General features: G+C 44.8%; 1 protein-coding gene across 3 annotated transcripts in view; it reads left to right on the forward strand.

Moving 5' to 3' along the window:
* Window positions 1–528: 528 nt before the first annotated feature.
* Window positions 529–21777, forward strand: part of LOC124721199 (ephrin type-B receptor 1-B) — a 351145-nt gene continuing 329896 nt past the window's right edge. For all 3 annotated transcript variants that reach the window (XM_047246044.1, XM_047246045.1, XM_047246046.1), the window contains exon 1: window positions 529–957. The gene's annotated coding sequence lies outside the window, so the exon portion shown is untranslated. The remainder of the gene's footprint in view (window positions 958–21777) is intronic.

Raw genomic sequence — 21777 nt, forward strand, 5'->3', positions numbered from 1 at the left:
TTTTGCGAATAATGGCCAGATTGTAAGAGATTTACTGAAAAATAGCTCTTTATTTTCGAGCCCATTCCCAGCAAGACAATCATATTTGTTACTTATAGTTTCTGCATATTGACTAGCACCAAATTACAAGTGGTGCTGAGGAACGTATTTGAAATGTCAAATAATAAAACTCTCTTTACTATTTTCTCCAAAAACATATTTGAAAATGATAATGTTGTGGTCAACACTAACGTCTGATACTGAAAGTGAAGTAAAAAGCATGAAGTCGCTTAAGAAAATACTTGAGTGTTGCGTGTGCGGATTAACAGCTGGCAGAATTTTGATGAGAATTGTTTAAACTGGAGGGTAGAAAGGCTGAAAGTCGTTCGGTATTTCTCAAACAGATTAACTTTTATTGTTTTACAGAAGTAGAACACGTGTAAACAAGTTTCTGTAGTACAGCATTTTTTTCTATATCGAAAAAAATTCAGAGTAGTGAACATCTTTGCTGTCAGGTGTCTAAGATCTCAGTAATAACAAGATGGCGGAGTCAGTGTGCGGTGAGGAACAGTCAAAACTCCTTGTAATGTAAAAATGGTCTGCTTTGCGGAGTCAGAACTGTAAATTTTGTGTAGGAATTAAACAACATTGCTTCTTTATTTCAACTACGTGATTTATAATGCATGGAAGTGGGTGATTCGATCGAATGGCGTCAAGTCAATAACTTTTTTTATTTTTATTTTTTTAACACAGACAACATGTTTTAGCATCGTATTATGTATCAAGAGTTATCAATATACACGTAAGATATTGATAAGTGTAGCGAAAGAAAGCTTTGTGGTTCGAGTTCCTTCGAATTTCTGCATGTGCACTTCGTTCACGAATATGAAAATAAAAGGAGGTTAAGTGTCAACTTTTGTGAAAGGCATATACTACACAGCGTCAGCCCAAGTTTGGAAGGACAGGACGATATCTCAAGTAAGTACAGCTATGAATTCCAGAACGATTACGGACAAATATTAATTTAACGAATAAACTAACGTGCAAATGGAATTTTAGACATTAAGTACAAAACTAATTATGCGATTGTTTCGGAGAATGTTTCTAATCATACCTAAATTTTTAATAGGAGCGGTGTTAGCAAGAACTTTCTCCTACTTATTCTTTCATTACCATGAGTATTTTTTCGAAAACTGCTTGCTATTCAGAGTGACATTTATTCTTGCTGCGCGTATTGTTGGAAATAGTTGGGAGGCCCAACACAACGTGAGCAAGGAGGAATTTCGCCGCTTCTGCTATTTAAACGATGTGTTCGTTTTCTTCTGATAAAACCCAATAGATTTTGTACATATTTTAGTACGGTGTAACATATTTTCAAGCAAAGTACTGACCTAAAGATGTCTTAAATGAAGGTTTCAAGACAGATACGTGGAAAGGAATGTGTTTTTGACATGTATAGAATCTATCAGTTTTCCGAATTTGTATTTTGTTGTATGACTTATTGATATGAAGTTCACAACTTTTAGTTGAAGGAACGTTTCCAGACCGCATGTAACCGGCGCACTTATTTTTTATTGTGCTATGGTATGTAAAGCAGGAAACACTGTTTACCAGGACAGCAGCTACACAGAGAGAAAGAGCGCGCGTATTTTTTTGAGATCGTATTAGTGTGTGATAACTCAGTTCTTCTAGAAGTATGACAAACTTATGTTTGGTGTTTCGTTCTGTAGTAGTTTGTAATTGCTAATCAGAGCCAGTGTTGTTGTATTGAAAGATGTATATTGCAAGTTCAAGAGACGAGAGAGATTGTCGCTGTTCATTTATTGAAGTCCGCGAACATTTATCACCGATTGTGTTCGTTATACCAGTTTATCACAGAATCATTTGTGGGTAATCTCCTCCGTTGACGTGGGCGTTTAGGGTAATTTCTAAGGTCATAGTTTCGCGAAGTTTAGAGTACCAATACTTGAGACATTGTTGCACTTTGGATCTGCTATATGCGAATTTTTGTATGTAGCAGCCATAAAGATTCATAGACTACGTTATTTTGAAGTTGAAGGCCCTAAATAGTTTTCTTGTGTGTGTATTGCTCCATACAATACCCAGATTTCAAGGGTGTGAAATCGATGAATATTCTGTTCCTGCGGCTAAGCCACCAGGTTATGCTAATTATGCCGGTGCCTTATTGCCAGTTGAAGTTCTCAGTGCCGTAATTTTAAGTCTGTCTCCTTAAATCCTACTACCGGGAATGAAGGCGTGTAAATGGATTCTTTATTGGTGTAAGCTATATAGCCTTGTATATTCTGTTGCAACTTCTCCAATTTGTGGGAGAGGGGGACAATGTTTTTGTATTTCATGTTACTTTGGATTTCCATAGAAGAGCTTTTCAACGAGTGCTCGATTGGACGACTGCTTGCGACTTTCACAGGGCCTGGTCAAGCGACTTTCCCAGGAAGCGGCCCGGCCTGGGTGGTCCTTTCCAACTCGGTCGGTAGGTAGGCACCTTCTCACATTCTGTCGAACCAGCGGAGACCAAGCTGCCTATGTAATTGTGCGCAATCGTTCCCTAATTTGGATGTGATTATTCATTCCATCACTTGTATGACTGCCTTTATTCACTTAACGGCATCGGTAATTCCTGTTGCATTTATACATGTTGTGTTACTGAGTAGTGAATTTGTTCCGGTTTTCTGTCCCATAGCGTTGTTCGTCCCAAAAATTGAAGTATACTTAAGTAATGTGATTTGTTGAGAACTGATTTCCTACACATCATTTGTTGGCCATATGTAATTTGATCATGTAAGTGAAATTATTTCTTGATCGACTTTAAAGTTTAGTATATTTTTTACCCATACTTCTCAGTTTTTGTTAATGTACATCTCTCTGGGTGGCACTGATTAGGCGACAGTATCGCAGCATATATAATCGTGGTTCAAATAAACTTTCTGTAAAGAACTTAACATTTTGTGTAGGCATATCTAGACAGCTTTGATAAACGTCAGAATTGTATCATGTAATACACAGCTGTATCATATTTTTATTGAAAACTGTCATCAGTCTAACCACCCACAATCACAGAAAGTGTAATTATGCGGTACACAGTTGCTTAAACGCGAAGAATGTTTACATGACGTGACTGTTACACATGTTCAGCTGTATTAAGAAGGGAACCTTTTAAGTGTGTCCTTGGGTATTGCTGCTGTGCAATGCATAGCAGAATACGGTCTTGGTGACCCGAGTCATGACCTAAATCAATCGTCTTTAATAAAAATGTACATGTGTATATTATGCTATGCAATTTTTGACCAGTATATTAGTTCTTAGATGTGACATGGAGGTGTGAAAAACTAGAATGTAAGTACAAAAAATATGCGTATTTTACACAAAAATCACTGCTAGAAAATGCTCTACTGCTGAATTTTCTGTTGCCGAGTGAGGATATCAGTGTAATTGTCGATGTTTTTCGTTAGCGAACTGCCTAATTTATGCCCTCTGAAATGCAGTAAATTTTACTGCAAGAGAGACTAAAGAGAGAAAAGTAGACGGTCCATGCCTTCATGAAAAAATGTTTGCGGTTTCCTACTGAGCTATGTCTCCTCAGGGCTCCAAAAGAATGAAAATCGGATAGGGAGAGATCGGTACGTCTCGAGGACGTGTGAGGGCGACCCTGTGGAACTTCCGCAGCGTATTCTATACAGCTTCAGCAACATGTACAACATGTACAACTTAGGGTGATTTACGGTGCTAGATGCACATCTAAAACCTATGTATCTCCTCGAAGGGTTAAGGGTACGTACTTCAAGGTTTGTAAGAAACGTAGTTGAAGTTTTTGAGACTTCTAGCGAAACATTTGATGGACCTATTAACCTTTACGGTTTTTGATTCCTTGCGTGTGAATTTAAACAATTGCGAAATTGTTGTAATTCACGTAGAATTTGGTAAATAATTGGCCCAGTTTCACTTTAAGCACAGATTCTCCCGTTTTCATAATTTCTTGTTTTGTGATTGCTAAAATTTACCCTTTCCTAAATGTGTCAAACAGTTTCACTCACTATTTACAGGGAACAAATTCGTTCCCTGTCCTACCGTCTTTCCCACATCGTTAGGTTAGCTATAGAAAAAATTCTTAGATCTTTGATGACTAATACACTCCGCTGACAAGGAATTTACGCATGCACGTGATATCTGCCTGTTGGTTCTCCTGTTTCCGTTAGTGACTTTCCTTTTACTGTTTTTTCATGATATATTGAAATTTTTTTGTACGGAACAAAGTGGCACAATGATTTAGATACTGGTCGCGCAATCGGGAGGATTGGTCCTTCAAATACTGCTATACTGAATTCTGTTTTCGTTGGTTCCTTTGTGATTACCGAAATTTCTTGAACGTGCCACGGCGTTTCGTTCTCTACGTCTGTTTGGACGGCACGTTCAATTCAGTTTTTTGCTGTCGCTAGACTTGAGGATGTGTGATCGTGTACTCTATTATTAATAAACTTTTTTTATTTCCTCTGAAATATTTTTTTGGTACATTTGGATACTGGAAAATGTTTTTCAACGGCTAATTATGCTGTTATCTTTCACATTGGAGTCTACTGATAATTTATTCTCTAGAGGCGTGCCTAAATTAATACTATTTATGATTTTTATATTAATGTCATTGGTTTTTGGGATTAGAATTTCAGAATCAGCTAACCCAGATGTGTGTAAATGGGTTAGTGGTTCTGTAATTTGAGTTATCTTGAGATATATATATATATATATTAGCAACATCCTGATCATTGGATAGTCTAAGCTAACGTGATATCACAGCCCTTTTAGAAAGATTATATTTAATTTTTAATTGCATTCAATTCTTTTAAGGACTTTCCGTTTGGCTACACCTAGAATAATTTATTTTTACTCTTGTAAAATTCCACTAACCTGCCACCTCCATTGTAGTTTATAAAACTGCCCCGTATCACTACTTACTTTTTAATAGCGATTTTTAACGCACAAAAAAAATCATTTTTATCAGAGGTAGAGAAGCGCGAAATTATATTCAAGAAGCATGAAAATGTGAGTGGTAGGGTTTACGAAAGTTTTAATACACCCACAGTTTCTTTTGTAGCATGCCCCTAATCGTTCATAATCTTCACTGTTCAGGAAGAGGAAGCAGAATATACCACGGGAAAGTTACTCTTAGCGGTTGTCGATGGCTGTAATCTTTGTGCCATTTCTAGTCCTAATTTCGAGGAAGTGGTAAATTTTTGAGGTGCCGTTTTTTGTTTACTGTAAACTTTAAGTACATATACTAGATTACAGAATTACACGATAATCTTACACGAGTTCTCTGGAACATACTGCAGCATATAAACGTGATTTCGCTTGCAACAGATTTGAAGCAGGGACTTAATTGTTCATGACTTTTTCAGTACATTGGGCCCAAAGTTGTTTAATGTTTCAGCAGTTACAGCGTCGCAGGAATATCAGGATACTACAGTTCTACTGATGGCTAGGGTGGGGGGGGGGGGGGGTAAGGTGGGAACTATGACATCCTGCAGCGCCAGCTGTAGTACCAACCATGTTGTCAAAACGTCAGGAGGGGGGGGGGGGGGGGGGGACACACCAACGTACGCTCCAGTATTCTAAACAAACGTCCATTGCTGGATATCAGAAGCAGAATAATGCAGAAAGACATTGTTTTATGTTAAGGAAAGTAACACCCGTTGAAGCTTTTAAGGAAAAACTGAACTATGGAGGCAGGAGCATACAGGCAAAAATGGAAGTGACTGGATTCCTTTTGGATATTTAGAATCTTACACCAATATAATGAGTGTGGTTAAAATAGGAATGGTCACAGAATTGCTGGCTGATCATAACTTCCAACTGCTTCAATAAATCTTTCAGTGTCACAGTTGGGAGAGGGAAACAATGGAAGAACGAATCACGTCACCGTCCAGTAGACAGTCTGGTTTACTGATGGGTCGGAAACAGATGAAGGCGCTGGGGCTGGTGTGTAAGAGGTATAGCCCAGACTAAGGAAAGCATTCTGTAGGGAAGTTGGCAACAGTATTCCAGGCGGAAATGTGTCAGCAGAGTGTGCGCAGAGGAGAATCTGCGTAGGTGCCACAAGGATCGTAGCATCTGCATTTATTCAGAGAGCCAAGTATCTCTGAAATCTGTATCAGCCCCTGCAGTGAGATAAAATATCGTTGCAGAATGCTGTCAAGCCATTGGGAGACTAGGATAAACCTGCTGTGGGTCCCTGGTCTTCCAGGTATCAGTGGCAATGAACAAACTGATAGACTGGCCAGGACAAGCGCGAGGACTTGATTTATTGGATCAGAACTTGTCCTAACCATCACTAAGGCGACTGTTCAATATAAACTACGTAGCGAGTTCAGCAGACAGCGCATAAAATATTGTACTATTATCCAAAAACAAAACGTGGCAAGCTAATGATGCCGAAGCCATGTTTCAACAGAAGTTCTGTAATTCTGAACTTGGACAGGAAACACATGGTAGGTCTCATGATTGGCCATACCTAGACAGAATAGGTATAGAGGAAGAAGCCCCAAAGTGCAGACTGTGTGGTTGTACGGATGAAACCGCACCACATTTAATCGAAGCGTTGGAGATAAAAGAAGAGAATATTCGACTCCTTAGAGCCTGAAGAACTAACAGTGGTTTAAGACCACCGTGTTTGTTTCCCTGCATTAAATCAAAGGGAGGAGGGGACGAGCAATTTTTGCGTCTGTCAGGCAGGTGACCGTTATTGTGTTCTATATTTTGAATTATTTTTTATTACCTTTACTTCTGCCATTTAAGACGTATGACCGATAAAGATGTAGATCCCATACATACTGTAATGTTAATTTAACATCGTGTTTGTCTCGGTTTTTGTTGGTAGACTATCAACTACCCACTAACTATCGTTTCGAAGAGGTGAAGTTTTGTCGTGTCACATCAGAACTATAGCTCAAGGAATTTGCACGTTGTGAGGTGTGGTCCCAGTAGCGGCTTTCGCCTGCAGGGGGTGGGGGAGGTTGTCGGGGAATTTGTAACATTGATCAGTGATATCCATACACTAAGGACAAGCGAGTAATTTATGAATGTTAGGACGAGTGCTTCATGGCGGGCGAAGTGGCAGTTGCAGGCGATGTAGGTGTAGCGAAATGGCGACAGGTTTTGTTGCACGCCTCCTTTATTACACGGTTGACTGCGCGCTCCACGGTGCTGGCGAAAACCGTAGCCACAGGGCACAGGCTGCCGGCCTGTGACGTCACCAGTCCCTTGAAGCTGCCAGTATTCTGCGAAGGGCAGAACTTCAGCAGCAGTGCAGTAGCTGCATTTTAGATGTTCGTACAAGATTCAGTCCTTTGTTACTTTGCGAGGTTTCACACTCATTTTTAGGAGAAAAGGAGCAGTCTGCCGTTATGATTTAGACTCCCAGTTTTCCTTATTGGTCCAGCAAGATGTTCGATTTGTTCTGTCAGCGAGGATACACGTCATTCGTTTATCCTGAGTTAATGCACTATTTCCATTAACTAATTTGTCGACAGCGTGTCGAATGGTTAAAAAATCCTCTCACATCGTGATTTTGCTGTTTCTGGTCTTCCCTCACTACTACACATGCCAAAAACTGCCCAGCAGTCATGTACGGCTCAGAAACCTACAGTGTGACTAAACGAGGAAAGGAAAAACTTATCATATTTGAAAGACGAGCAGTGGGGATTGGAGGAGGAGGAGGAACAGGAATAAGGAACAAATCTACCTCTTGGTGAAACAACCAACAATACTACAGAAGACGAAGAGCAAAAGCATCCAGAGCGCAGTCCAAGTAGCCCGTATGCCAGAAGAAAGACAGGTGTAGAAAGCACTTGAAGGGAAACCAAACACCAGATGCCCCATACGACAACGAAGGCAACATTGGGTGGACGACCTGGCAGCCTTGGTGATTGAAGACACCTGAAGGAACAGAGTACGAACGGAGAGATGGAGGCAGTTCGTGGTAGCAGCACGTGATCTGCAGAGCCTGTGACCGCTTGATATGTATGTATGAAACTGATAAAGCTGCTCTATGCGTTGGTACTATTGGGAAAATTACTTATTGCTAATATTCTGTTCGTTCCATAAACTTAAATACCAGTGATGACATGGCAGGCATATCGCTTAAAGCACAAAATTCGTTGGGAGGAGGGGGGGGGGGGGCGGCGGCGAGAGGATAACTTATTAAGAATTATGTTGCCGCTGATATGGCAGTTGTTTTTCGGCACAACGAATACGAGCAAGTATCACGGAATCGGCGAAGCTCCCCTGAACTCAGATGTATCACGATTGGATTAACGACAGTTTGGCGTCCCTATATCTAAGAGCGGCGACGTTTTAGGCTTATCCAAAGCGTAAAAATTAGGCCCAGCTGTAAACGGAGGACAACGATGCGAATGTACAAAACCTTTGGAATACAACATCTTAAATTATTAAGAGAACTTTGCAACAGGCGGCTTTCGAAGTATTCGCTTGGTATTCAATATCGGCAATGGCGATTGCAGTGACGTAAATGAATTATCTGGACAAATGAATCATTCTTAACGCTATATTCGTTCTTATCCGTGCACAAATGCCGATTAAACCAATACCATGGAGTCGAGGCCGTTCAGTTGGGCTGCCCTGGAGAGTATGAGGTACGAAGAGAGCTTTGAACTACCTCAACATTGAGGACCACTTGCATCCCTTAATGGCTGATTTATTCTGCAATGGACATGGCATTTAATAAAATATCGTTTTTTTACAATGGAGTATAGAAAATCCGCAGATGCTAGCAGTTGTTTTTAGCAACAGCTATTGCCTCTGCCACAAAACAGGAAGCCGGCCGAAGTGGCCGTGCGGTTAAAGGCGCTGCAGTCTGGAACCGCAAGACCGCTGCGGTCGCAGGTTCGAATCCTGCCTCGGGCATGGATGTTTGTGATGTCCTTACGTTAGTTAGGTTTAACTAGTTCTGAGTTCTAGGGGACTAATGACCTCAGCAGTTGAGTCCCATAGTGCTCAGAGCCATTTGAACAAAACAGGAATCATCTTTTTGTTGTCAGAGGAGAGTAGTGATTTTGCTTAGTGTCGTGGAAAGGATATCACATCGATGCCGATGTGTGTGTGTATGATTTAAGGAATACTCCATGGATGTGAGAGTTCTTGGGTGGCTGACCATTGTGTTTATTTAGTACATCTGGTATGCCATTGGACGACAGGCATTCGCCATGGACACAGTTCCAGTTAATCTCCGAGCTGTTGGTTGTTTGTGCAGTTATTGGGCAGAATGGCTTGCCAAAGCTTCCCGCGTCGCGCTGAGTCCGTATCCTGAAACAGTCGCTGCATATTTAGGATGAAATGGGGCTCTACATGCTACTACGTACGGACTTCAGAAAGTCTTACCAATGACGTCCTACGCTAAGACCATTGCGCAACGAGAGCGGCGTATTGTCAGAAGAACGTACATGTTCTGGGTTTCCTGCAGAGAGAGTTCTGCTGCAATGTGGACAACAGGTGCATCAGTGTGCGAGTGAAAATCCGCGGCAACTGGAACCTTACTCCAAAGTTTAAATACACGGGACAGTAAGATTTCTGTGGGCAAAACATCTAAATTTTACACAAATTCTACGTAACATTTTGGCGGTAAATGGACCAAATCCAAGATCGCGTTCCTCGATGGTGAAATAATGCAACAATTTCACCAAGGGCATACAGACGTATGCGATGCTGATCGGGATGGAAGACCAGCAACATCAATCACAAACGGCACTGTCCAAGCAGTCCCATTCAGAAAGCTGAAAGACCATCCGTGGGGGGTGGGGGGGAGGAGGGGGGGGATTTTCCAGATGAGGACGTTCACACAGCGGTTCTGTGATGGCACCAGTACCAAAGAGCGGATTTCTATCGACAAGGAACTGCGATACTTTGAGATTGTATTAAAAAATGTCATGTATGTGTCGCTTTGAAATGTAAAGGTTAATTGGCATTCCATAGTAATGGCTAACTTACATTTGGAAGCCCCACGTTGGCGAGTATTGCTAATTCAGTTGCTCATTTGTTTTGCACTTTTTGAAGCTAAATTTTCTAGAAGCCTAGCTTCTGAGGAAACTGTCTTGTAATGTTTGCAGAGCTTCTGTAACTCCGTTCTGTGAGTAAATATTTTTTTGTGAAACACGCAGTTCTACGAACACCTGGCACGTAGTGCAACCTTTCGTAGTTGCGTTACACTACGTCAGAATATGCGATTGAATTTGACTTTCATCCTAATATCGTTTCCAATAGTTAATACAATTTCTTTCGCTGCTGAGTGCGCTAGACGGTGTGCGCATCTGTATGCGGTCGGGCCGCTCTACGCAGCAGTGCCAGCCGTGCTGGGTATGATAACGGCGCTGCACACTGTAGCGGCTGTTGCATCTATTCTCATCAATAAGCGTTTTAAGTGTACTATGAATTTTCTTTATTGCTGAAGTTCCTAAAACGACATAACAAAAAAAAACAAGCACATTTCGGGAACTTGTGTGTGGTATCTCTCAAAACAAGGCACAACACACAGTCCCACATAGCATTGTTTACAACAATAATGCAATTCCTTTTGTTTTATAGCAGACGATTCATCTCTTTACAGATCCATGTTTTACTTATGATTCAGTAGTGCTTGGAAAGTGTCTTTCTCTAAGCCACAATGGGTAGTTCTCGTCTGATCATCAACCTCCTGATGCTTTCATTCTTGGTGGCATCTGTTAATCTCATGAATGAGGCCGAATAATATTCTGTTGGTTTAATGGCAATGGACATCTTTTGTCCTGTCAGTAATAAAAAGCAAGATTAAGGAAATGTCAGCAAGTGGGTGTGGCTGGGGCTTCGCAAACGGCAGGGAATGTCCCACCCACAACTGTCCCATCCCTTATCCGTTACAGTCAAGGGCACCCACTATCCAACAAAATGCAACATTCGGAATAGAAAATTGGATGTGGCAGAAAGGAGGCAAACCGAATCTAAAAGCAATTAAAACCGAGTAAAAGAGGTATGAAAGAGTAGCCTGGTCAAGGACGTAGGGTCAGGGACCTAACCAGACCTAGCATACAGTGGGGGATGTCCCATCCTGCCCCTGCTGTGGAGGTAGCTTGAAACGTTGTAAGAATAAAAACCACTTTCACAGAGAATCTGAGAACCAGGTCGACTATGTGTGAATCATCTGCCAGTATTAGAGGCAATGTGTCCAGAAGCCTATAAACAGCGTGGACAGCCAGAAAGAGGGGCATTCCATCAATGTATGAGCTACGTCCACAACAGTGATGTGGGGATAACTCATTACACAAAAGAAACCCATGGGTTAATCGGGTATGGCCAATGCTGGGACGACAAGACAGTGGATTCCTTCCAGAAGAAGCAGAAGGAAGAGCACCAATGCTGCAATAGTCTCCATTCTGGAGAATTTATTAGATGTGGAAGCAGCCAACCAGGTGTCGTGCCATTTCCAAGCAAGCAGAGACTTCACATGTACCCGCAAATTGGCACCTGGGATCAGAAAAGTGAACGGGAAGTGACTAAGTGCTCATGTAGCCCTATGGTTGGCCAGTTCATTCCTCACGATACCCACATGAGAGAGAAAGGAGGCCCAAAAAATGGGACTGGCTACAACTTCCAGGTGCTGTGTATTTAAGTAGAGTTCTGAGTCAGGATGGACTGTGGTATGACAGCAGAATTACATGCCCCACTTTTTTAAAAAAATATTGGAAATAGTGTACCAATTGCAAAAATCGCCGACGAACTGTGCAGGCAAGACCAGTGGCATCAGAGGTAACGAAACCATTAATGTTGAAGGAAAGGGTGACAACACAGACCCCTGTGGGATGATTTCTCTTGGCCCCTTGGGGAGCTTCGTGAAGTTGGTTGGTTGGTTTAAAAGAGGGGAAAAGGGACCAAACTACGAGGTCATCGGTCCCTTGTTCCTAATAGAACAATGGCACAAGTGTGAAAATAAAACAGATGAGACATAACACTAAATAGAAAGGCAAGACCACAAAAACGAAAGAAAGGCAAGGAACAAAAGAGGACAAGAAAACAACAGAGATGCAAGAAACAGAAGAGAGTGAAACAAGGAAGCAGATTACAGTGGCTGGCCAACCACGAAAATAGAAAGGAAAAGCCAGCCACCCTGCAACACATTAAAACCTCCACCCTAAAAGCATTAGTGTGGTGGACACAGAGGGACAAAGGACATGCACTAAAACTCAGATCGAATGATAAACCCACCCTCATGGATGAAACTAAAACCAAATCAGCCGATGAGGCGTTGTCTGCTAAAATCAATGATAACGAGTCCGGCAACTGAAGAAGTCGCAGGGCAGCCAAAGAAGGACAGAGAAGAAGAATATGGGCCACTGTCAACCGGGCGCCGCACCGACACTGAGGTGGGTCTTAACGGCACAGGAGGTAGCCATGGGTCGCCCAAGCATGGCCAATGCGGAGCCAGCAGAGAACCACGGAATACCCGCGACAGGCCCTCATCGAGGACTTCCACACATTCGTGGTCCCCTTAATGGTTCTTTGTTGTGCGTACTGATATTTTGCCATTCCGTCTCCCAAAGTTGAAAAACCTTGCGGCATAATAACGAATGCAGATCAGCTGCAGGGATGCCTATCTCCAGAAGTGTATTCTGTGTAACCTGTTTGGCCAGCATGTCAGCAAGTTCATTGCCTGGGATTTCGACGTGACCAGGTGTCCACACAAACACCACTAAACGACTGGACCATTCCAGGGCATAGATGGACTCCGGGATGGACGCTACTAAAGGATGACGAGGGTAGCACTGGTCGATGGTTTTCAGGCTGCTCAAGGAGTCAATACATAAAAGACTCCCCAGGGCACGAACGGAGATACTGAAGTGCACGAGAAATGGCCACCAGCTCTGCAGCGAATACATTGCAGCCATCGTGTAAGGAATGCTGTTCAATATGGCCGCCGTGAACGTAGATTAAGATTACGCGACCAGCAGCCATCGAGCCATCGGTGTAAACCACTTCAGAGCACCGGAACATGTCAAAAATCTAGAGGAAGTGACAGCGGAGAGCCACAGGGTTAAAGGAGTCCTTAGGGTCACGTGACAGGTCCAGACGAAGCTGCGGCAGAGGAATGCACCACAAGTAGAGGTGGTAAAGGGAAGGACTCCAGTTCGGGGAGGAGGGACTGCACGTGAACCGCTATCGTTAGCCCCGACCTGGGCCGCCGATGCAATAGATGGACTGCCGTGGGCGGGAAAAGTAGACCGTAATTCGGACACTCAGGAGAACTACAAATGTGTGCTGCGTAATTGGCGAGCAGTTGTGCACGTCTGGTCTGCAATGTAGGGACCCCAGCCCCACCACTACGCTAGTCACTGGACTCGTCCTAAAGACTCCTGTCGCTATTCTAACCCCAAAGTGGTGCACAGGGTCGAGTAAACGCAACGCTGAGGGCGCTGTGGAACCATAAACCACACTCCCATAGTCAGTTCAGGATTGCACAAGGGCTCTGTATAGCCGCAGCAGTGTAGAGCGATCTGCACACCAATTAATGCTGCTCAGGCAACGGAGGGCATTGAGGTGATGCCAGAACTTCTGTTTAAGCTGACAAAGATGAGAAAGCCAAGTCAATCAGGCATCGAAAACCAGTCCTAAGAATCGATGTGTGTGTACTACAATGAGTGGATCGTCATGAAGGTAAAGTTCTGGGTCCAGATGAGTGGCACGACGATGACAGAAGTGCACGACACACGACTTTGTGGCTGAAAATGGGAAACCTTGGGCTAGAGCCCATGACTGCACCTTGTGGATGGCTCCCTGTAGGCGATACTCAGCAACACCAGGACTGGAGCAGCAGTACGAAATTCAGAAGTCGTCTGCATACATAGAAGGTGAGACAGAGGCCCGACAGCTGCCGCTAGACCGTTAATGGTCACTAAAAATAGACACACACTCAATACAGAGCCATACGGGACTCCATTCTCCATGGATGGAATTACAGGAGGCACCAACTTGACACAGAAAGTACGGAGCGACTGGAAGTTTTGCATAAAAATCGGGAGCGGGCCCCAGAGACCCCATTCATACTATGTGGTAGGGATATGATTTCGCCAGATCTATCGTAAGCTTTACGTAAGTCACAAAAGGCGGCAACCAGATGTTGGCATCTGGAAAAAGGCTGTTCGGATGGCAGACTCAAGGGACATAAAATTATCAGTGGTAGAGCGACCCTGGTGGAAGCTGCCCTGACATGGAGCCAGTAGGCCACATGACTCCAGGACCCAAGCCAACCGCCAACATACCATACAATCCAGCAGCTTACAAAGAACGTTGGTGAGGCTGATGGGCCAATAGCTATCCACATCAAGTGGGTTTTTACCGGTTTTGAGCACTAGAACGAGTGCGATGTAGACACCACCGCACCAGATCCGGTTGAAGATGATGAGATGTCACTTGTAGTCAATTGAGAGCTCCCATTCTGGAAATGGGGCATTAGAGAGTTCACTGTGGCGTGTAGTGAATGAGAGGATGTTCCCTTCCAGCCGCTATTTGAGGGTGCGAAAGGCTGGGGTAACTCTCAGATGCAGAGGCTCGCGCAAAGTGCTCGGCAATCACGGTTGCGTCGGTAGATAACGCGCCATTTATGGTAACACTGGGAACACTTGTTGGGATCTGGTACCCGAAAAGATGTTTGATATTTTCCCAGACTTGGGAAGGTGACGTATGGCACCCAGTGGTCGAGATGTATCTCGCCCAACACTCCTGCTTCCGTCGTTTGATAAGTTGGCGAACACTGCCACAGAGCCGTGTAACGGCTATGAGGTGCTCCAGGAAAGTGTGGCGCTTAAGGGAATGGGCATCTACCCCGTGGCATACGTGGGAAGTTAACGGTGCAGGCATCATCAGAGCGATCCCTGTTTGGTCAGGGGGCTACACCCAACAGGGTACATGACGGCCCCACCGCAACAGACTGGCTACCGTGCTGATATCAGGTGCAAAAAAGTCCATAGTCATCGTCGACGCAGAAAGCGACACTGCATAATGCATGATTGAAAACGCACCCAGGTAGGTGTCCTCACCCAAGAGATGGGTAATGGGCGGAACTGCAATGAGACGATGAGAAAGTGGGCCAAGAATCTCAATGCACGATGGACACAATGGACCATGTGAGGCGCCCTTCCCCAACTGGCACGCTCTTCGGGAAAATTTTGAAGAATGGAGGTCAAACTCTACAGGGGACAATCACATAAAGGCCGAAACGTGTGGAACTCCTTTTAGGCGCCTCTTACGGCAGGCAGGAATACCTCTGTCATATTCTAACACCTGGACCTGCAGGGGGAGCTTCGTGACGTGCAAACTAATTGGAAACTGGTGGGATAAAAACCGAAAAAATTGGTGGAGGTCCTTGAAAGCCCATCATAGAGGGTGACGATGTGAAACGGTGTCTTACACCTTATGCAGGTGAAAAAGGACAGACAGGGCGCTGGCGTTTAGGAAGAGTCTTTTCAACCTAAGCAGATTGTCAGTTGTGGATGGCCCCTCACAGAAAGCACATTGTTAGGGGGACAAAAGGCCTCAAGATTCAAGAACCCAGCATAATCTGCAGGTAACCATCCTTTCAAGCAGCTTACACAGTAAATTGATCAGGCTAATTGACCATAAAGTATTGAGAGATGTTGGATTTTCGTGTGGCCCAATAATTGGGATAACTATGCTATTTCGCCATTGTGAGAGGAAAGCACTTTGGAGCGAGATAGGTTGAAGACCCCAAGGAGATGTTGCCTTTGGAGAACAATCAGGTGTTGGATTATCTGACTGAATTGAATCAGGGCATGGGTTGTAGCAAGAGCATGAAGTTCCCAGTCAGTGAAGGGTTCACTATTTGATTCAGCTTTGTGGGGAGTGAAACTTAGAGGACGTCTTCAGCTTTTTGCTTCTGCAGAAGAAAGGTGGCGGGATAGGTGATGGATGTTGATGCTGTCAAAGCGGGTTACAAGGTTTTCTGCAAGACCAGATCAGTCAGCCACCCTGTAGGACAAGACCGGTGACAGCTGTTAACCATTGTTGGCCTATAAGACCATGGAGCTTGGTCCACACCTGAGATGAAGAGCCATACGTCCCCAGGGAGGAAACTTAGTGCTCCCAGCAGTTCTTACTGCGTCTGATTAAATAGCTACCCTTAGCATGAAGTCATGTGTTAAGGTTTGTCTGCGAAGTATATTCGAATCATTGCAAGGCTTGTTGGCAATCTTTAATAGTTATTGCAATATTTTTGGTCCAACACAGCAGCGGCCGAACGTGAGGGGGTCGATATGAAGCGGAATAGTAGCTCTTGTGCCGTGGGTGATCGCGTTGGAGATGGCTTGCAGAACATCATCAATACAGATTGACAGAGGTGGCGAATGTAACTGCAGAGGCATACAGAGGCCACTTGGCTCTAAAGTGCCAAACATGTAGTCCGTCCGTCTGGCAGTAGCAAGGAAACCACAGGGCCACCTGAAAGTGGTCACTGTCGCGAAGATCATCGTGTAGTGAACATTTTAGCGGAGCTAGAAGAGTAGGGGAAGAGATCATTAGATAAGTAGCTGAAATGGTGTCATGAGCAGCACTTAGGTAGAAGAACCACCATTAAGGTAGCACATGGCTTGAAAAGCTGGTCAGTTTCAAGGTCCTCACCAGATAGAAATGGTTGGGATTAATATGGTCAGTTCAATGGAAAAAAAGACCTGCCTAGAGATAGGTAAATGTGGCAAATGGTGATCTCTGAGGTCGTTCGCACCCACACCGCTATTGCCTCAAATGAATTACGAAGGGAATCCATTCCCTGTTGCCATCTGTATGAACCAAAGTATAGATGCTTCCAGAAACCTCAGGATCGGTGCAGTTCCGACAATGCACTCTAGCCATGGAGGGTGGGAGAATAGTCCCCAGTGAAGTGCGTTTCTTGGAGAGCAATGCGAAATGCTGAAGAGGAAGTTTACAGCAGCATCCATTACACAGTTCACTGAATTATCACATGACTGGTGGCCAGGTCAGAAGTGAAGCAGGCAGGATGGCTTGTCACAGTGCCAGATCACTACCTGTCACCAATGGGGATGGAACCACATCCACAAACAGTAGCTCAATGTGACTGCATGGGATGATCTGGAGCCTCCCATGGCACTGGAGGGGCCTTGCCCCAATTCCTCGTCCTCCTCCTCTGTAAACTTTGGTTGTCAAAATTTGTTTAAGGGGCTATATGCATTTAACGTGGAGACAGATATAGGGTGGACCAGCCCTGGGACCCTCGGGCCATGGCTCCTCGAGCCATTGTTTGGCTCGAGCCTCTGGTCTGGGGGTTGCCACTGAGAAGTAACCCTGTCAAAAGCGGACGCCAAAGAAGAACACTTCTCCAGCCAGTTGCAGGAAATGGTTCCCAAAGAAGGTACTGTGGGAACCATGGGAGAGGAGGGTGGTAGGAATTGTAGGCGTTCACATTTCTTCTGTGACTCAGTATACGACACTCAATAGATTTTTATTCGTGGATCTTCTGTTCTTTCTTGAAAATGGGCAAACTCGAACATGGAGGATGATGTTCCATACAGTTGACATGTAAATATGTATGTTAACAATGACTACTTTCACAGAGCAGTTGTCCACAGTTGCTGCATTTCGGGTCTGCCGTGCTGCGGGGTAACATATGCCCAAAGCATAAACATCTGAAGCACCTCACAGGTGGTTGGACATCAGGTATCATATCACCCTTTTCGACCATGATAACCTTGTCTGGGAAGACATTCTCTTCGAAGGCTAAGGCAACGGCGCCTGTATACATACGATTATCTTTGGGCCCTTTTTGTACACGTCCGGTATGAAGTACACCTCGCCACTGGGGTGCCGATCGGTCTACTCTTCTATGGCTGTACCAGGCGTTAATTCAGTCCCGTCTAGATTATGGGAGCCTGGCTTACGTTTTGGCATCCCCTTCCGCATTGCGGTTGCTGGATCCCATCCTTCACAGTGGGATCCGACTCGCCACTGGAGCTTTCCGGACAAGCCCTGTCAATAGCATACTTGTGAAGGCAGGTGTCCCTCCATTGCGGTTCCTTCGCCAACGATTCCTAGCCGCTTATGCTACACACGTTTGTAGCTTGCCCGGGCATCCCAATCATCATCTCCTGTTCCCTCAGTCGGTCGTCTTTCTTCCGGAACGGCGGCCCCGCTCAGGGTGTACGATCGCGGTTCGCGTCAGAGCTCTTCTCTCTGGGCTTGAGGTTTTCCGTCTTCCACCTCTTTTCCGGGCCCCTATGTGTATACCCCCGTGGTTTGTGCCCCGCCTGTGGCTTCAGCTCGATTTGGCACAGGGCCCGAAGAACTCAGTCCCTCCTGAGGCCCTCGGCCGCTGCTTTCTTTCAATCCTTGCAGCGTTTGGAGGTTCTGACGTCTATACTGACAGTTCGATGGTTGCTGGTCGTGTCGGTTATGCTTTTACTCTAGGGGATCATTATGAACAACTCTCACAGCCAGCTGGCTGCAGTGTTTTCACTGCCGAGCTGGTCGCCATCTTTCGCGCCCTAGAGTATATCCGCTCCTGCTCTGGTGAGTCCTTCGTTATCTGTAGTGACTCCCTGAGCAGTTTACGAAATATCGACCAGTGTTTCCCTCGCTCTCGTCTGGTGATGGCTATCCAGGAGTCCCTCCATACTCTTGTCCGTTGCGGCCATCCTTTGGTCTGTGTGTGGACCCCAGGTCATGTAGGCATCCCAGGAAATGAACGTGTTGACACGCTGGCCAAACAGGCCGTCGCTGCACCAGCCTTGGAGATTGGCCTTTCGGAGAGCGACCTCAGGTCAGTTTTGTGGCAGAAGGTACTTCATACCTGGGGCGAAGAATGGCGCGCCTTGCCTTCACCCAACAAACTTCTGGCCATCAAGGAGGCTACCGGTGCGTGGCGCTCGTTTTTGTGGGTCTCTCGCAAGTACTCTTGTCCTCTGCCGGCTGCGCATTGGCGACACCTGGATAACGCACAGCTATTTATTGCGCCGCGAGGACCCACTTTTATGTCGCTGCGGGTCAGCTTTGACTGTGGTCCACATCTTGTTGGAGTGCCCGCGTTTAACTCCGCTCAGGCAGACGTTTGCGCTGCCTGATACGCTTCCTGCACTTTTATCAGATGACGTTGCGATGGCAGATTTAGTTTAGCGTTTTATTCGTGAAGGGGTTTTTATCGCTTGCTCGAAGTGTTTTTTTTTTTGTTGAGTCTGGCCTTTGGCCTACGATTTTAGACTGGGGTTTTTAGTGCGTTTCGTGGTGGTTGGCCTTTTTCGTTTCTATGGTCGGCCAACCAGTCACACTCGGTGTGGTTTTAATTCCTTTTGTCTGGTCTCTGTCTGTGTCTTTTCCTGTGTCGTCTCTTGTCATCTCCATTGTTTGTTTTTATTCCTTGTGGGGGTTCAAGTTTATGGAAAAAGGGACCGATGGCCCTAGTAGTCTGGTCCCTTCAATCCCCCAACCAACCTCGCCTCTGGAGATTAGTCTAGAGTTACTGATCTGTTTGGGGCATAAGATCTCTGTAGAAGATGATTCCTCAGACCATATTCGAAGTTTTGTATGGTGCAATGGTCACAGGTGTGTCACCTAGACGTTCACATGCCTCAAGAGCTGTAGAGATGGGGGCAGCAGAGTAAGTTTTTGTTAACAAGGAACCATTTTGCATTTTCCCCAAGAGTGTCAACTTTCCAAACTTGTCTTCATTGTTTCCGACACAAAAATTATGGTTTCGTTACAGTAAACGTGTCCCCATCAGTCCGAGTTCAGACCAAATATTCGGTGAAGTATTTCCCTCTCAGGTGTCTGGCTTGGCCATTTCCCCACGGCGTAGCCAGCGAAGGAAATGGTTGTGTGTCTGCATTGTACGTGATATCTATCATTTGATGAGACCGCTGGGGCCTTGTGGCCGCCAGCGAAAGAAGAAAGTTCAGTTCGCTTCATGTGCCAATTGGCCACCATCCAGCCACAAAAGCTTTTGCCGGGCCAGCAAACCGTTGTCCATAGTACTCCTGCAGCAGCCATGTCGGGCGCACACTTCTTACCTTGCGTGGGTAGTTTCCAGATCAGGCACCACCAGTGCGATCCCTGCGTGGTCAGGGAAGCTACCCCCGTGCAGGTACTTGTCGACCTTCCATGCACGTTCCGCGTTTCTGTAAAATTTGGAAGAAGAGTAGTAAATCAAACCGAACAGGCGGAGCATATAGTTAAGAACGAAAAGTTTTAGAGTGCCGGAAGGGAAGAAAATGGGTCTCCAGAATCACAAACCAGATGGAAGAAGATGGCAGAGAGGAAAAAAATAATAAGGTAGGCTTGTAGCACAGAACGGAACGTAGTGCTGCAAGGGCTGGGGCCCACTGGTGATCAAGCACGTACTCAGGATATGTGATCCCTCTTGGAGAGAGGGGGGGGGGGGGGGGGGATTAAATTCGGCGTCTGTAGTATTCCTCCTGGAATGAATCTTGTCAATAACGTGGGAATTGAGCACGCAGTTGTCTAAGGAGCGAAGAAAGTTGTTTGTACAATTTCTGTGTTTTGTGAAAGCATTCCATTGAGTTAAGCAGTATGTCATTTCTCCACTGCACAGGAGTCTCTGTAATCCATCACGAATTTTGGTTTTAATTTTTCGATATTTATGTGACGGTCCATTTTCCCAGCTGATTTCATTTCAACTGTGTGGCATGTCAACTTTTATACGGCTCTTGTCGTATTTCAAAGCCATCCATAACGTGAAGACCTACATTCCATTTCTCCTCTTTGCGGTTTGACTTCCAGTTTTGACATGCTTTTCCTGCTCATGCAAGACTGTACGTACAGTATTTATTCGTCTTTCAAGCAAGTCTTGGATGAGAGGAACTTTGCCATGTACAGCGTGTGTCCTGTTACCAAATAAGTTTCCAAAGTGTCACAATGTTGCCACTAATTCCTAAGTAGTTTTCACCGACTACTAAGCCACATTTTGCCCCATTATAGACTGAAGTGTAAATCCAGTATCACAACAACACAGAATATTTTTGTAATAAAACATCTTTTAAGATGGAATTAACTGCTTGAAAACCAAGCGTCAATCGAAATGAGACTCATCAATAGAAACGTTTTGAAATGAAGTGAATGCTGTTAACACTCTCCCCTCCCCTCAGACATCAAGCAACTGATCGTATTTTGTACAAAAATACGCCAAATGATCCTCTTCAAGTCTACAATACTCGGGTTATTTCAAGTCTTTTAGTTCTTGCCATCAAAAGTCACCGCTACACGCATCTCTTCCCAGGCCTTCGAAGTACTTTTCAACGAGTAGAATTTTGAACGGTGTAGTAACTACTAGTGTAGTCTAAAATTTAGGCCAATTCCTTCGTGAATAGTGTCTGAAAAACTTAGTGCGCTATATGTTTTGGAAGTTCGAGAGTCGTCTGGATGTGCTGTATGAAAGTTGTAAACTCTGGAATTCAGGGGCTTCCTGTACCACTTAAATTTGCTCACAAAACATGCTGGTCTTCACAGGCGACACGTCATCATTGTTGTTATCTTATTATCGAAGAAGGTGTTCCTCCTAAGAGAGAGCACGAAATTATTTTTCCATTCTCCTCGGGGTACTGGTGAGACATAATTTGCAGGTAATGGTCAGCTACTACTGTTTACTGCAGGCGACCATCACACGGCAGTTTTTCCATGCTCTGTGTATTACAATATTCCTTGAATGCTCGCATGGCGTCATGGTGGACGCTAAATCGGCGACTAGCTTCCTGTCCTGAAAACCCTTCT

Source organism: Schistocerca piceifrons, chromosome X, assembly GCF_021461385.2.
Source record: "Schistocerca piceifrons isolate TAMUIC-IGC-003096 chromosome X, iqSchPice1.1, whole genome shotgun sequence".
Taxonomy (NCBI): domain Eukaryota; kingdom Metazoa; phylum Arthropoda; class Insecta; order Orthoptera; family Acrididae; genus Schistocerca; species Schistocerca piceifrons.